General features: G+C 50.6%; 1 protein-coding gene across 9 annotated transcripts in view; it reads right to left on the reverse strand.

Annotated features, from left to right (window-relative positions):
- CDH1 (cadherin 1) overlaps nucleotides 1–15,535 on the reverse strand; it is a 92,429-nt gene that overhangs the window by 59,527 nt on the left and 17,367 nt on the right. The gene's annotated exons all lie outside the window — the stretch shown is intronic.

Genomic DNA, 15,535 nt, shown 5'->3' on the forward strand with positions numbered 1-15,535 from the left:
GAAGGGTCCCAGGTTCAATTCCGGTCAAGGGCACATGTCCGGGTTGCAGGGTCATCCCCAAGTAGGGGGCTTGCAGGAGGCAGCCGATCAATGATTCTCTCTCATCACTGATGTTTCTATCTCCCTCTCCCTTCCTCTCTGAAATCAATAAATATATATATTTTTTAAAACTTAAAAAAAAAAAGATGTGGACACCTGTGGAAGGCTCCATGGCCTCTGATACTTTCTCAGGACCAGAGGCACCCTTAGGGCTTAAACTGGTGCTGTGGGCGTTGGGAGGAAGGGTGAAAGGGGCTCAAATGAGGCCACAATGACCGGTTGCTTCCAATGCCTCCCCAGCCCCAACTCCTGAGCGCCAGCAGAGGGGTAACCCCACGCCTCCTGCTAGCATGCTTTGAGTGCTGGGAATAAAACCAAAGCACAGGTGGGGGGTGGGGGCAGGGGGTCAAAAGGAAGGATGGGAGAAGAACATGGAGACAGCCCAAGAATCCAGTATCTCCCCTCCCCTCCCCGCTGTAAACCCAATTCATCTCTTGAGGCCTGGACCTTCACAGTAGGCTCCTAACAGTCTTTCTTCCCAGTTCTGGCCCAGATCCCCACAGGCTCTTCTCTACGAAGTAGGCCCTGGGAGCCTGTCACAACCGCAGTCAGATCATGATGTGCCTCTGCTCAGCTCCAGCCCTCCACAGACCCCCATTTCCCTCAAAATAAAAACATGACTCCCTGACTTGACAGAGTCGCCCTCACCTCATTCTCTCTGCTGTAGCCAGTTCGCTGGATGTGCTCCTGCCCAAGTCATCGGTATTTGCTGTTCCCTCTGTGACCCCTCCCTCTCTTCCCCCAAAGGTCACCTTCCATGCAGGCCCTGAACACTGTATTTCCAATAGCAGCCCCCTGCCTCTAGCACTCCATTCTTTTTTTTTTAATCTTCACTTGAGGATATTTCTCCATTGATTTTTAGAATGGAAGAGAGAGGGAAAGGCAGAAAAATATGGATGTGAGAGAAACACATCGATTGGTTGCCTCCTGCACGAGCCCCGACCAGGGCCTGGGCTGGAGAGGCACCTGCAACTGAGGTATGTGCCCTTGACCGGAATCGAACCCAGGGCCCTTTAGTCCGCAGGCCGACGACCTATCCACTGAGCCAAACCGGCTAGGGCTGTTATCTCCATTCTTATCCTTATTCCCTGCTTTATTTTTTCTCTACAGCATTTAACACACTGTATAGTTACTATGCTTATTTCACTATTATCCCCTACTATCCTTGTGGTCATGACTATATCTACAGCACCTATACCAGTGCTGAGCACTTCAGTTCTCAATAAGTATTTGTTGAATGAATAAATGGCGCCTTTGTCCCCCCCCAATCATCTGGCCAGACCCCAAGGAGGAGCCCCAGATGGCCCCAAAGGCAACCCAAGAGCAGGGCCTTTGTGTGAACCCTGAAGATGAGAGCCAGCAGAGGTGGGCACGCGTTCCAGAGGCCAGGGTGGCGCCTGAGAATGGCCGAGAACTGCGGGCTTGGGAATCCCCACTTTAGACCCTCCAAGGATGCTCATGAGCTGCCAAGTGGGCTATGGCTGCTAGTCATCCTAACGACGTCATGCCTATGTTACCAGCGAGTGACCAAGTGTTAGCCCCACGAGAAGCACCACCCAGAACCTCAGTTAATCCCCATAAGAACCCTGCCAGGTAGGTACTGCAGTTCCATTTTACAAGCGAATAAAGCAGGACTCACAGAGGTGAAGTGACTTGCCCAAGGTCACACACCGAGCAAACAGACACAGCTGGGAACTGAACTCAAGCCAGCCTGACCCCAAAGGCTTAACCTCCACTTCGCCCTGCCCCTGTGGTCAGTCGGCATGTATCCTCTCTCCCTGGTTCTCTCTGCCTTCTTCCTTGACGCCTGGGCCGCTGCAGTAGCCTCCAAACAGTCACCAAATGGGAGTGTCGGGTTCCAGGTGAGCTGGCTCTGGGGCATCTCTCATTCAAGCCCACACTGCAGGTGGAAGGCCAAAGTGCTGATGGGGCAGGCGGTGTGCTGACATCTGACAAGGCCCGTACAGACAGGTCTTTGGGGGAATTTCAACAGCACAGGAACCGGCTCTAAGAGCTGTCAATAAAGCTGGCTCAACACCCCGGTTGGTAATGGGGCTCACTGGCCCTGGCAAAACCTGATAGGCCACCTGGCCACCCCAAAGGCCTTCATTTGCGTAAAGAAGAGCGCAAACTTTGAGTGTTAATTTCTGGAGAACTTCCTGCCTCCTGACATAAAGAGGTACAGCAGGGGAGCCAACAGGAGGGGAAAGAGCCTCCTGACCCTAATCAATTCCACGGGAGAACCGTGCATTAACTAAACCCTGTAGGACGGAAAACGCACGTCATGGCTGCCAGCTTTAAATACTTCTCATCCTTAATGTGCCGTTTCTGCTGACTGGGCAGATCAGACCAGTCGGGCTACAGCTTTCTCTTTTAAACACCCTTTTAAGCCATTAGCTTAGGCTCATCTCGAAAGCCTGCCGGCCTGCCTTTGAATTACACAATACATCAAACTTACTTCGGGTGTCATTTTCTTAGGCAAGCAGGTGGTTTCCCAGAACCCCCTCTGATTATGGGAAGCCCGCGAACCCAGGTTCTTCAGGGGGCAGGGCCACGGGAGGCACCCCCTCCAGCCTGAGGCAGTTTACTAAATGCTCAGCGGCACCTCTACTACCAGAAGCAGGAGCTACTTCACTAATGATCTTACTTTTCCCCCACTGCATTTTTAAGAATTTAGATGGAATTCACATTCCATAACCTTCACCATTTCAAAGTGCAAATTTTAGTGTTTCTAGTTATTCCCTATGTTGTGCAACCATCATGACTCTGTAACTCTAGAACATTTCCATCATTCCCCCCCAAAAAAACCATGTACCCATCAGCACTCAGCCCCAATTCCTCCCTCTTCCCCCAGCTCCTGGCAACCACTCACCTGTTTCCTGCCCCCATAGATGTGCCTGTTCTGGATATCTATATAAATAAAAGGCTACGCGACCGACCGACCGACCGACCGTCCGACCGTCCGACCGGTACATATGATGCGCACTGACAATTTAAAAATAAAGATTGACTTGCGCATATTTTACCTGAACCCGTTTTCAGACTTGGCCAGTTATATGTTGCTTTCTCTCCAGTTTGAAGAGCATGTGACATTAAAGTTGTAAATACTTAAGGTGGCAACTCCAAGTCAGACACACCTAGATGGAGGTTTCCGCGTCACCACTCAGAACTCCCGTTGAAGCCAACTCACTTGCCCTCCCCCAGATCTCAGTCTCCTCATCTATAAAATGGGTCTATCGGCAATCTCCAGACCAGAGAACCGCAGTGAGGAGTAAATGAGAAAGCGCATAAAGGAAGGGACCAGCACACAAGCCGGAGGGACTCGGAGTTTACGCACAAGGAGTGCACTGTGCCGTGGGTGTCCGTGCGCGTCCGGCCTCAGGCTAAGCACTTAACCCACTGCTCACATTCAGGGAATGGTGATCGTTATTACCAAAGTAGAAAAGGTATACAAACTGTGCTTGTTACCTGCTACCACATTAAAAAATCTAAAATAGCTATATTTGGGGACTTTTTATGACTTTCACAGCTAAATTTTCCCCCCTTTTTTTGGGGGGGGTGGTCTGTGGACGGCAGATGAAAAGTAGAAAGGGCACCGTTTAGCCAAAGCTGAGCACCCAATATCGTGAGTGAGTGCCCTGGAAAATGCTTCTTCCTGAGAGGACACTGCCCTGACCTTGAGGTCTAACTTCAGGGTCTATGAAATCACAACCTTTTGTTCCTTCTGAAAGCAACGTGCTGACACCATCAGCTCTTTACCTTAGAAGCTTCAGATCTAGAAATTCCAGTGAGGCCTTATTACAGGGGAGGGAAATATAATGACTTTTTGAAATTACAAACTTGAGTTCCATGTGTGGCTGGTGTGTGTACGTGGATATATAGACATTTACATGAAATTCATGTTCTTCGACACACAAAAACAGGAACGTCCTGCCCCTCCTAGCACCCAACAGATGCTTCAGGTTCCGTCCCCAGAGCAGAACACACAGAGGCTCTCAACGCGAAGGGATAAACACCACCGTTTCTGTCCACATGGGCAGCTGTGATGAGGGGAGGGGGCAGTAAGGTTCCAGAATCTCTCCTCTTGCCCAACTCAGTCAGCATAACTTGCTTCCCGTTAAGTGAGGAGGGGGAGAGCCCTGGCACAGAGGCTCAGCGCTCAGCTGACCTGAGTTAAAATCCCAGCTCTGCCATCTCCTAGCTGCGTAGCCCTGTGCCGCCGAGTTACTTCACTGCAAAATTGGCATAACAGGCAGTTCTTCCACAATGCCTGCTTTGAAAATGCACATTTGTTCCAACATGAATGATTAATTAGGGAACAGTCTGAGCATAACTCAACTGTCAAGTTTGCTCATGTGCTATGACTTCGTGAGGAGCACTTAGAAAGGTGCACTCAGCTGAAGCACAGGAATGCACACATGTGCACACACGTGTACACACACACACACACACACGCACACGCACCCCTTCCAGCTCCCTCAGTTCAGAACGTGTCGTGCTCCACACCCTGTGCTACAACTTTCCATCTGATTACGGACTGTCTTCCTTCCATCCACAACTCACAAGATGCCACCCTACCGAGACCCACGCCCCCAAGCAAGTTTCTTTCTTTTTTTCCCCCCTCTCCTCCCCACCCTCCCACTCAAACTTCTTTTTGCTAACAGTTTGAGTGCTGTTCCCCTAGCCATTTCCCCATAAGCTCTGTGGTTTTTCTAGGGGTGACTTTTAGGAAGGCCTAGATCACATTACTAATATAGCAGAACTGACTAGTTCCTGCCTCGGAGCGTGGTGAGGAACATACAAGACAGGTCAGCCCAGTGCTGGGCACGTTATAAGCTCTCCGTAAATGTTGGCTCTCACTGGTTTCTCACTCGGAACGCAGACAGAGCCGGGTCATAAAAGATGCTCAGTGAACATTTATTGAACGTTTACCACTTGTAAGGTCTACGGCTTATTCATCTTAGCGGACTAATAAAAGAGACTTATCCTTGCCTCGCAAGAGGTCAGGAGGGACAGCAAGAGTCAAAACGGTAAATCAGAGATGAGGCTTCAAAGTTCTCATGGAGCCCTGCCCTCTCGTGCCCGGCGTGGGGAGGGAGGCTGAGTCGGGAAAGGCAGGGACCCTGTCTACAAGAACTTAAGGACATAAACTACTGGTGACCATGGGGCAATATGGGGTCAATTTTAAGACAAGCAGCCTAGGCAGGGCCACAGTATGGCATTAAGTGGTTAAGAGCCCAGGTGAGAGGTCATATGACCTGAGTTCAAATCCCAGGTCCACCACTTACCAACTATGCCACCCCGGGCACATAACTTCACCTTCTCCTGCCTCATTTCTCACTTGCAGAACAGAGACTGTGATGGCCCCTGTTCCCTAAGGCAGTGGTCGGAAAACTCATTAGTCAACAGAGCCAAATATCAACTGTACTTCTTCAAAACAGACTCGCCCAGGCCGAAAACCGACTTCTGCGCATGGGCCACGAAGTTTCAGCCGCACTGTACGTGCGCCCGCACATGGTATTTTGTGGAAGAGCCACACTCAAGGGGCCAAAAAGCCGCATGTGGCTCGCGAGCCGCAGTTTGCCGGCCACGGGTAAGGGGATGGGATGAGTGAACAGGTTAATCCATGTCAAGCCCTTAGCAGTTGCCGGACACAGAAGGAACGTTCGATGGACGCTAGTTGTTATTCCGGAGCTAGAAACAAGCAGAGGCTACCAGAAACAGCCGGAGCAGGAAGTGTTGTACGTGTGGGCAGCAGCAAGGGGAGGTCTGATTCAGCTGGAACTGAAGGACAGGATCCTGGGGGCAGGAATTCGTTTCATCAGCCATCCACCCAAATCCTTTCTGACACAGAGGCCGCACTTGGCAAGCCATGTTCATTGAACGAACTTAACGTTCTGGTCTCGTGCGCATCATTTCTAAAAGAAATAGATGGATTCCCCGGAAAACCCAGAAGAACGAATCAGCCGAATGAACTGGTTCGCATCCCTTCATCGGGCGGAAGCTGACCCAGAGGCACTGTCCTTATCTGTCCTTCAGAAGAGGCCGTCTGACCAGACACCAGATCTGGTCTCTGCCAACCCCTCCAGCGTCAACTCCTACCCGTTACCCAACCCTGCCCACCGGGCTCCTGGCCACTCTTCCTCCCCCAGCACTGCAGCCTTTCCTGCCTCCGGCCCTTGGCCCCTGCTGTTCCCTCTGCTTAGGATTCTCCACTTCCTTTAGCAGCATCCTCCTTCCCAGCTCTACACACAATACACACCTCCCCTAACCACTTGCCTGACCTATCCTTAGCTAGAGCAGGCCGCTGCCCCACCCATTACTCCCTCCCCATTTCTTTCATAAAATGCACCACTCCCTGAAATCCTATTTACATGGTAATGTCTACATAGACACTAGAACTCAAGTTCCCTGAAGGCACAGGCCTGGTGTGTCTCCCTCTCTGCAGTACCGCCTGGCACCTGGACCAGTGCCTGGTATGTGCCAGGCCCTAAATACGAGTAAACATGAAACCCACCTGGAGGTGGGTGTGGAGTTAGTCACCCACCCATTAATATTCCTTGAGGTCCTCCTAGGTGTCGGGTGGGATAGAAAAGAGACCCAAGTCCTTACCACTGAGGTCCTTTCAGTGCCAGGGGAAGGAAGTGTCAGAGGGGGCCTGGCCAGGGGTGGTGTCCATGGGAAGCAGGCTTGAGTCAGGAAAGGGGCATTTTTAGGATGGGAGACAGAGCGCCCTGGAGCACACACCGGGCAGTAGGAAGTTGGACTATCCAGGCCAGAGAACGGGTTGGACCAAGTGGCTCCGAGATCCCTTCCAACTCTGCAACTATGATTCTCGGGCAGAGGTGAAAAAAAGCATAACAGTGGCCAAGACAGGTCACAAAACTGACTGGGAGGAGAGGTATCCAGGGGGACTATTACCTGGAAAAAGCCAGGTGCACAAAAGGCTTCCTTGAAGAAATCGGGAAGCAGCCAGCAGATATGAAGTAGGTAAAGCGTAGCGAGATCATGGTTCTGAATTATACATACATACATACATACATACGTACATACTTTAGGACCATGAAAATAAACACAGGGGAGGAGGGTACAGTGACAGGTGCAGGTATGTGCTGTGACACAAGGCGGACTCTGATGAGGGTGAGATTGGAGCAGCCGCCTGGGTGAGGCTGAGGAGGAGAGCCATGAGGATACCTGCGGGAGATGTGTCCCAGACTCAGGGAACAGCAGGCACAGTGGCCCTGAGGCAGCAGAGTGCTGGGGAATGAGATGCATTAGTAAAATCCTGGTTACACGTTATTGCTACCAGATGCATTTACATTATATTACACCCTAGGGCAGTGATGGCGAACCTTTTGAGCTCGGCGTGTCAGCATTTTGAAAAACCCTAACTTAACTCTGGTGCCGTGTTACATATAGAAATTTTTTGATATTTGCAACCATAGTAAAGCAAAGGCTTATATTTTTGATATTTATTTTATATATTTAAATGCCACTTAAAAAAGAAAAATCAACCCAAAAAATGAGTTCGCGTGTCACCTCTGACACGCGTGTCATAGGTTCGCCATCACTGCCCTATGGTCACAGACACCTTACTTCTTCTTAGCTGTCTACATTTTCTAATGTTTTCCCCATAACAAACATGTATTAGTTTTATAATAAAGGGAAGTACAAACGGTAAGTCTGGTGTGTAAGAGGCGTTGCCAGAAGGGTAAGAACGCTCTGGAGCAGCCGAGTACCCCACGGAAGTACTGATTTATGCGTAACATACGGAAGCCCCATCATGCAACTGATCTCCTTGTTTTGACTGGCAGGAAGCTCAGTCCCACTTGTGGTCTGCTTGTAGCAGGGAACCAGGCGTTGTGGTAAGCATTCGGCTACTCAGCCCTCCTCCTGTCCTCATCCTTTAGCCTTACGTTTTCCTTTGCCCATTTCCCTCTCTCCATCGGACATACAGATGTTATGTGCCTAAGTAACCCACACCTTCAAGTTCTTCACTGGAATGAGGTGGGGATGAGCAAAGTGAAGAGACAGCCCAACAGAGACAAGAGGTGCTTAAGGAAGCCATGAAAAAGGAATGTCCTTGGCACCATGGGAAAGAGAATGCCCGTCGCTGGAGGATTCTGACCTTCCTGCTGTCAACAATGGAGTAGGAATGATCTAGTTCAGGGGTTCTCAACCTGGGGGTCGAACGACCCTTTCACAGGGGTCGCCTAAGACCATCGGAAAACACATATATAATTACCTATTGTTTTTGTGATTAATCATTATGCTTTAATTATGTTCAATTTGTAACAATGAAAATACGTCCTGCATATCAGACATTTACATTACAATTCATAACAGTAGCAAAATTACAGTTATGAAGTAGCAACGAAAATAATTTTATGGTCGGGGGTCACCACCACATGAGGAACTGTATTAAGGGGTCGTGGCATTAGGAAGGTTGAGAGCCACTGATCTAGTTCATCAGATTCTATCATGAAAAAGATAAAATGCCCTTAAGATCTAAGTGGCAGATCCTCATGTCATGGTGGACGATAAACTCTATGAACCTCTCTGGGCCTCCATTTCCTCATCTGAAAATGGGGTCTAGCACCTACTACTCCCACAGAGTGATTGGTGGAATTGTATGTTACTACTAGAGGCCCGGTGCACGAATTTGGGCACAGGTGGGGTATGGCCACCTGCCCCAATGGGGGCTGATCAGGGCCAGGCCGGCCAGGGGGAGGGGCCACAGGTGATTGGCTGGTCGGCCCCGCCCCTGATCAAAGTGGGGGACCAGGCCAGCCAGAGGAGGCAGGGCCAGCCAGAGGAGGGGCCGAGGGAGGTTGGGGGCGGGGCCAAGGGAAGTTGGGGGAGCCCGATCAGGCCGGGTGGCCACCACAGTGTGCATTCCCGTTGTTCCGTCATTCTGGTCGCTTGGCTTTTATATATATAGATGCAAATGCTGAGGGCAATGCCCGGCATGCAGTAAGGGCTATATCACTGGTACAGTGTTAACAATAATGGCTAGTATATTTTACAGTTATCGGGAAGAGTAATTACGGCTACGATCTGAGTGCCCAGTGCATGCCTGACATTCTGTATTGTTTATCTCATTTAATTTCCCCAGTAATCTTATGAGGTAGATACTACTAATCCGGTTTTACACAGGAAAAAAAGTTAACAGGAAGACAGGATGCCCTCGAAAGAAATCCAGTACTGGACTCTAAGTGCTTGGACAACCTGACTAGGTGATCTCAAGGAAGGATGCTGTGTATCCCAGCAATTAGATGAAACTCTAAATGCTCGCCCTGCCACTAAGGAGCCCTCCCTGAGCCTCAGTCTCCTCATCCATAAAATGGAAATAACTATAATAAGGTTGGTGTGAAAACTAAATAAGCTCACGTATGTAAAACCAAGTGTGCATGTCAATAACTGAAGGGGGTTCTTGATAATGGCCATTAATTATTTGAGACTTATATTGAGGAGGATTCGCTGAGAACAAAGCACAAGATAGATGTAGGTAGAAAACAGATCCAATTGCAACAGGGAACTTTCCTATCAGAGAAAAATAAATCTGTAAAAGTGTTAAATATCTGAAAGTCACGATACACAGAAATACTTAAAAGATATATCTACACTAATAAAAGAGAAAAATGGTAATTGGCGTACGACGATACCCTTTTCATTGGCTAATCAGGGCTATATGCAAATTAACTGCCAACTAAGATTGGCAGTTAACTGCCAACAAGATGGCGGTTAATTTGCATATGTAGGCACAATGCAGGGAGGTGAAAGGGAAAGCAGGAAGAAGCCCCCTGCCACTGACAGTGATCGGAAACCCAGCCATCGGAAATACAAGCCCCCCAGCCATGATCAGAGAATCAGGTGCCTTTTCCGCCCTGGCCAGTGATAGCAGGAAGTAGGGGTGGAGCCAGCGATGGGAGCTGGGCACGGTCGAAGCTGGCAGTCCCAGGAGCTAGGGGTCCCTTGCCTGGGCCTAAAGCGAAGCCCACGATCGCGGGGCCGCTGCAGCTGCGGGTCCCCGCTGCCCGGGCCGGACGCCTCAGCCAGAGGCGTCAGGCCTGGGCAAGGGGCCGATCCTGCGATTGGAGGGTGATGGGGGTCAACACCTGAGGGCTCCCAGTATGTGAGAGGGGGCAGGCTGGGCTGAGGGACACTCCCCCCCCCCCACACACACACACACCCAGTGCACGAATTTCGTGCACCGGGCCCCTAGTATATATATATATATATATATATATATATATATATATACATATATATATTTCTTTATTGATTTCAGAGAGAAAGGGAGAAGGAGAGATAGAAACATCAATGATGAGAATCATTGATCAGCTGCCTCCTGCACACTCCCACACCGGGGATTGAGCCTGCAGCCCAGGCATGTGCCCTTGGTCTGAATCGAACCTGGGACCCCTCATTCCGCAGGCCGATGCTCTATCCACTGAGTCAAGCCAGCTAGGGCTAATAAACTATTCTTTAAAAAAAAGAGAGAGAGAGCCGAAACCGGTTTGGCTCAGTGGATAGAGCATCGGCTTGCGGACTGAAGGGTCCCAGGTTCGATTCCGGTCAAGGGCATGTACCTGGGTTGCGGGCACATCCCCAGTAGGAGATGTGCAGGAGGCAGCTGATCGATGTTTCTCTCTCATCGATGTTTCTAACTCTCTATCTCTCTCCCTTCCTCTCTGTAAAAAATCAATAAAATATAAAAGAGAGAGATAAATCACCTGTCTTAGGACATACCTATTACTAACTGGCAAACTCCTCAGATTTATGATTAATTTCCTTCCCTAAAATTTCAGGAGTGCATCAGAATCAAATTTCAAATTTCAAATTTCTGAAATGCCTTACACACTCACTGGATCTGTTATCAACTTCTAGGTGGATTAATCATAAACCAAATCTTTCCTCCCTCCCCTCCTCCCCCCCAAAAAACACACACACAGAAAAGCAACTTTACTCCCTGTTCACAGCAAGGGAAGTCCCTCAAATTCCTGCCTGGCCCAACCTAAAACTGCAACGGCAGCTGCCTTATCTCCCGGCTCAGCTTGAGTTCCATGCTGGCTTCTCCAGAACAGCAGTAGGGCTTGGCCACACATCTTCATGTTGGGCTGGGCAACTCATAAATTAGGAAACTGTGTTTGCAGACTCATAAACGGCATCTTGGACCAAGACCAAGTCAGTTCGCTGGCCAAATCACCCACTAGTCTGAATTCTCTGCGTGGCCCTCCCTGCTCTAGCAGCCTGGATGGCTGAGGGTCTTGAATGCGGCAGGTGCCTAAAGACGATCTGAATGAAAGAATGAATGATGGATAGATGAATGAATGGGAGGGAGGGAGGGAGGGAGGGAGGGAGGGAGGGAGGGAGGGAGGGAGGGGAGGGGAGGGGAGGCTGGAAGAATAAGCCCCTTTGGCCATCCAGGCTCTCCTCTCCAAACACGCTGGAACTCTTCCTTCACTGGAGTTCCAGCATTTTGTCATGTATCTTAAGGAGTTTGCAGCCCTCAACTTCCCTTCCCTTCCCAACTGACAGACCCTGAGGTTGTTTCCCAGACTGGCAGGAACCAAGCCTTTTGCACAGAGCCAAGCTTTTGGGGGGACGGGGGGGGGCGTGGGGGGGTGGGGTGGGTGGATGCCTCAAAGTCTGATGAAAGTTGTAGATCCTCTGAACCCAAAAAAAGCCTTGTACAAGTGCATGCACACACGTTCACCTTGTCCCTAACTTTGGGTGCGTTCACAGATTTACCCCCTCCACCCCCAAGTCCAATCAAGAATCACCGGGCGAGTGTGTTTAAAACAACCCCCTCCCCCGCAGGCCTCATGACTCTGAAGCTCTGGAGGGGAGACCCCCTCAAGGGTAACACACACTCTAGCCGGTTTGGGATGGGATGCTGTGGCCCAGCTTTTCTGGAAAGGGCAATCCCAAGACCTCCCATTGGAGCCCAGGGGGCTTGTTTGAAATGCAGGTTCCCGAACCCCACCCAGATTTATGTCTCAGGACTTGAAGGGGGGCCCAGGAGTCTGCATTTTTTATTAGTGACACAGGTGGTTTTGAAGCGTCTTAAAGATTGAGAACTATTTCCCAGAATTACAGGGTTAAAACCTTAGAAGAGCTGAAGGCCCATAACAGTTGCTAATTAACTGATCAGCATTTCAAATGGCGGAGCTTTCCGGGTGCACATTCCAAGGAGTGGGGTGAGCGGCCTGTGATTACCCCCCTCCACACCTGTGACTACTGACTTCCCTCCCTCACTTCTGGGCCCCACAACCCTCTTCCTCTTCCCTCTGCCCTCAGTGTTTGCCCACCCACTTCTCCGGAAATGCCAGCGGTTCCCCTTTCTAAATCTCAGTCCGTCATCTGTCCATGGGGTTGGGCCTGGGAGACAAAGGATTGTGGCAATCGCGGGATTACAGGGGCAGCCCCCATGCCACCGTTTTACTCGGACTTTTCCCTCTGGCAACCACCTTCTCTCATTCTACTTATTCTGTTTGTTGTCCCTCCCCCTTCTAGAACAGAAACTCCACACGGGGGTGGGGGTCCTCACTTCCGAGGGCCTGTCTGAATGCTCGGCACGGGGTAGGCTCAATAGGCTGAAAGGTGAGTTGCAGTGTGGGGCTCAGGGCCTCGCTGATGCTAAACACAAAAAAAGTAGTAGCTATCACCACAATTTCCCTTCAACGTTAAGAAGCAGAGGAATCGAATGCTTTAAATTAAGCTGCTTTTTACAACTTATTTATCTCTGGGAAGCAAATAGCCATGGGTGGGTGGAGGTGGGGGGAGAAGAGAGATGTCCCGACCCAGGCTAGGGGTGGAAAATCAAGGAAGGCTTCCTGGAGGAAGCACCAATGGAGCTGACCAGGAGAGATGAACTAGCTATGCAGGGAACACAGGAAAGTGTGCTCGTGGAGTAGACAGAGAGCCTGGCTGCTCTGGGGATGAAACAGCATCATCATTAGAAATGTGACTCCATGGGCCTCACCTTGAACCAAGTGAATCAGAAGCTTGAGAGAGGCCCTAGGCCTCTGTGCTCAGGGTCCAAGCTAGTAACCACCGGCCGGATCCTGCCCTAGGAAGAGCCCCGCCCAGACAACTACCTATTGAGTACCCACTGCCTAGAATGGAGGCAGGGAGGAGACAACCAACTGGCTGCAAGTGGTGGGTGGGCCTGGACTGAGTGGGAGAGAGGAGCCAGGAGTTAAAGACCAAGTCCTTACAAGGCCCTCTGCACGGCCGTCCCCTCAGCCCCTCTATCGTCGCCCGCCCCTTGGCCACTCAAGTCCATGCACCCTGGCCTCCTTGCTCTTCCGCTCTGCCTCAGGGCCGCTGTCCTTGCTGTTCCCTCATCTAGATCCCCCTTCACCCGATCCTTCACTTCCCTCGGATCCTTCACTTCCCTCGGATCCTTGCTTCAATGGCCCCCCAGGGCTTCTCAGTAATTCCTCACTCAGATTTATTTTTCCTAAACGTTTGTTGCCACGCAGTACCCTAAATGTCTTACATATTTATTATGTTTGTTGCCTGTTCCCACCAACACACTAGAATGCAAACTCCACCCGGGAGGAGATCCATCATATGTCTGTTCTCTGCGGTATCCCCTGTCCCACAACAGTGCTGGGCTCATAACAGTTCTCAGTCATGACTGACTGAATGAATGAGCAAGAGCGTGAATGATGGACAAATGGCTGGACAGATGGGTGCTGCCGCCAGTGGCTGAGAGGGCACCTGGGAGCAAGGCTGGGGACGGAGGAGGAGAGTCTGGATAAGCACTTGGGGCGGCAGTGGCCCAGGGGGGTGGCCCCGCGTCTGATGACCCAGGCCAGACCACGCTGGCCTCTGAGGGGCACGGACGGTGCGGCTCACCTCCCGTTCTCTGTGGCCCACTCCAGGCTGCTCCAGCCTGGGACTGACTGGGTCCCGGGCCCCAGGGCAGGCAGAGGGAGAACCTGCTGCTCCTGTTCTCCCAGCTTGCCAGGGTCTCTGCCAGCAGGGCCCCACCCAGCCAGGCAGCCACATTACCGTCCTGTTCTGACCCTGTCAGCCTCAGGGGCCAGGGGAAGGGCTAAGGGAGAGTTTCCTCACAGCCCCTCACCCTCCTGGTGTGGCTCCAGGGCAGAAAGCTGAGTTTCACCTGAGCTGCTAGTCACCATCCAAACATTCCCTGTCATATTCCTAACCCCCAGAATCTGCATGGGAGGTCCCTCCCTTCCCACTGCTCCCCCCCCCACCCCCCACCCCCTACCCCCCACCCCCGTCCTGCTCACATGCCACCCAACACCTCTGCGGCAGCTGCTCCAGCCCACACAGGTCTAACCCCACCTGGGTCTGAATGCGCCCATTGTCTGATAGCTCAGCATCTCAGCGTTTCCAAAGCTCCCGGACAGATCGCCAAAGCCCTCGGGACAGGGGAAGCCTCATGCGAGCACACAGTAGGCACTCAAACACCGGACTAAGGGGAACTCATTTGCCTTCTATGATATTAAAAACACCTTCCTCAGGTCACAGAGAATGGAGGGGGACAGGGTTCCAGGATTGATGTGTAAAATTTTCCGTATTATGATGGTTCCACTTTGTAGAACAATTCATATTTCCATTTCTGCAACACCCCAATTTTTTTTTTTAAAACCCCACAGATATGGGCACGCATGTTCTGTGAATGCTTAGAAAGGGGTCCGGGAGGATACACACCAAATGGCTAACATCAGCCACCAAGAAGGGGGAGGTGTTCGAATTCTCTATTAGAGATCATTATTCAGGTTTTCCTTGCAAAACTTGTTTAAACTTTATAATGAAGAGTTCCAAACATAATCAAAAGTAGAGAAAGTAGTATAATGGACCCCACATATCCAGCTCCCACAACCCTGAACTCATGGCGGTCTCACGGCATTTACACCGCCAGCTTCTTACCCACCCAGACACGGAGCTTTCCATCTGTAAACATGGCAGTGTGTATCTCTAATGCACCCCTTCTTTTTTAAATATGTTTTTATTATTTTGAGAGAGAGAGAAACCTTGACCGGCTGCCTCCTCCACACCCACTACTGGGGATTGAGCCTGAAACCCAGCATGTACCCTGACCTGGAATCGAATCGGTAGCCTCAGTGCATGGGACAATGCTCAACCAACTGAGCCACACCAGCCAAATTCCTCCCTCCTTTTTCAACATAACCCCAATCCATCACCGCTATTATGAATTTTTAAAAACACACACAATAGTTTCCCTCCCATCAAGCTTGGTAGGGAGGTCAATCAAAAGCGGTGGCATTCACTGGTTTACCCTCCACCCCACCCCTCACCCCCACCCCCAAAGTGATTAGGAAGAAACTTTAAGTAGTCGCTTAGAAAAGAAAATAACAACAACAATTAAAGGAGTCGATCAAACTCTGAAATGGCTTGCAAACTCATCTCTGGATACACTTCACCATTCAGA

The sequence above is a fragment of the Myotis daubentonii genome, chromosome 15 (assembly GCF_963259705.1).
Source record: "Myotis daubentonii chromosome 15, mMyoDau2.1, whole genome shotgun sequence".
NCBI classification, from domain to species: Eukaryota; Metazoa; Chordata; class Mammalia; order Chiroptera; family Vespertilionidae; genus Myotis; species Myotis daubentonii.